Source organism: Anneissia japonica, unplaced genomic scaffold (assembly GCF_011630105.1).
Source record: "Anneissia japonica isolate Jap-2015-1 unplaced genomic scaffold, ASM1163010v1 scaffold211360_len2426_cov196, whole genome shotgun sequence".
Lineage (NCBI taxonomy): Eukaryota > Metazoa > Echinodermata > Crinoidea > Comatulida > Comatulidae > Anneissia > Anneissia japonica.
Window position 1 is genome coordinate 344 of NW_022728808.1, and position 2,083 is coordinate 2,426.

Below are 2,083 nucleotides of genomic sequence, written 5' to 3' on the forward strand. Positions count from 1 at the left end.
AATAAAAGCATAGTATATATACATATATATATATATTATCTAGAATCCATACGGTCTCTTAGTCTATAAATACCAGTTTAGAATATTTCCTTTCCTACGTTGGTTGAATACAATACAATATTATTACAAAAATAATTAATTATACTGTGAATTTGCATCAAATTATTTTCTCAGGAGTAATAGTAAATTACACAACAAATAATTTACTGATTGCATATATTTATTGATATAAAGAGCACAGCATTAATTAAAGACACGGTATTGCATACAATTTGAATTTTTAAATCACATTTTGGTGTTTTTTTTTCTGACTTTTCAGCAAGATTCTTCTACACACTACCCATCACCCAGCGATGATTGGCTAGGCGTCTGCGCATGCGCACTACGGCAGAGTCTACGCTCGCTCCGGCTTTCTTATGATGAATATCATCCTGAAGACGGCTTCTAGCCATTCCCATGAGGGCTATGTTCCGGCTGGTTGTCATCAGGGAATGATCAAGAGCTCCTGCACCCTGAAAATACCAAACAATATATCATTGTCATTCATCATAGATAGATAAAAGATGGAAAAGGAATGAAAGGTTAAAGAAAGAAAATATAGTGAAGTAAAAGAAAATATAGACAGGAAATAGGTAATGAAAGAAATATATTTATTTATTAGGTATATTGAAGAATAATTTATCTCCTGACTATATTGCACTTTCACCTGTAAAAGCACATAGGTCTTTAAGTTATGCACTATATAAATTCACAATTATTACTATTATCATTGTAATAATAGGATTTTACTGGTCTACTGTTGAGACAATTCAAAACTTTTTTCTTTTAAAGTGGAATTGTAGTCTGGTGGTTAAAGATTCTTGCTTTTCATTCAATTAGTGTCCTTGGTTCAAATCCTGTAAAATACTATAATTTCTCTAGAGTTCACCACTCACAAAAGTAATCAGCTTTACAAACAGCCACAAACACCCACTCACAAAGGTTCAAACCCACCTCACACAAGAGTAAACAGTTTTATAAACAATCATAAATAACTGTGTATCCAAATACTGTTTACTCTAGTGATCAGTGGTAAAGTTTTGACCTCGCTCTGGGCAGATAGCATAAACAAGCTACTCTTATTGGTTAATGGATTTCTTTTGCATTGGCTAGTAGCACAAGTCTACCGAACACAATGAGGCTTTGACAACTAGAGGCAAAAAGTATCAAACATTACAAATATTTCAAGACCTTGCTGGTGATAGTAAACAACTTTGTAAACGTTTATTAGACATTTCTGAAGTTATTCATTTTGTGTACACCAGACATTCCGCTCCTCCACTGCCAAGCCTTATAATGAGACTTATTTTTCAAACCATCGCATACAGCACCATTATGTCATCTTAAAATTTGTACTGTCACAAGGTTACTAGCTATTGATTAAAAAAATGTTGCAAGAAAAAAAATTGTTATTTATCTTGCACTTAAATAAGATCCTGAATAAATTCGCTTTTAGATCAATTTACAAACCCACCTTAATGATGTCTTGTGCCTCAGGAAGGTTAGTGGCTGGGTGTCGTTGGTAGACTCTAACCAGAGGCCTTGTTAACCGTTCCCTTGTCTCCAAGTCAGACTGAAGTTCTGGACCCACAGTGTAGCCTTTAGCCTTTTCTGTGGCATCATACCACCGTTGTGCTCTGTGAATGGCATGCCTGTTCTCTCCTAGGGCCACTTGAAGATTTTGCTGATAAATATAAACAAGTTACTGTAATATGTTTTGCAATTCAGCACAATGATGCTGTGAGTTATGGGTTATTCTCCTACCTTTACCCTTTTTTGTCTAGAAAAAAAGAGTTTTTGATTAACAGAGTCCAGTGGCGGTGCTAGCAGGGGCTAGGGGGAATTTCCCCCCACATAATTTTCTTTCTCCCCAAAAAGAAGAAAAACCACAATTTGTTGGGGAGAAAAAACAATATGTATTTTCCCCATATTAGTAGTCTATCTATCTATAAAATCGATTAAATAAGCCTCTGAAACCCCTAAATTGTCATTTTTCTGGACAACTTTCAAGACATTTTGAGCGACGCCCGACCATGCCCACTTC

General features: G+C 35.1%; 1 long non-coding RNA gene across 1 annotated transcript; it reads right to left on the reverse strand.

Annotated features, from left to right (window-relative positions):
* Positions 1 to 202: 202 nt before the first annotated feature.
* On the reverse strand, positions 203 to 1,750 carry LOC117114542. Its single transcript, XR_004446384.1, has 2 exons — positions 1,514 to 1,750; positions 203 to 512 (listed from the first exon to the last, which is right to left on the reverse strand). It is a non-coding gene; the product is annotated as an uncharacterized LOC117114542 (long non-coding RNA).
* Positions 1,751 to 2,083: the final 333 nt, after the last annotated feature.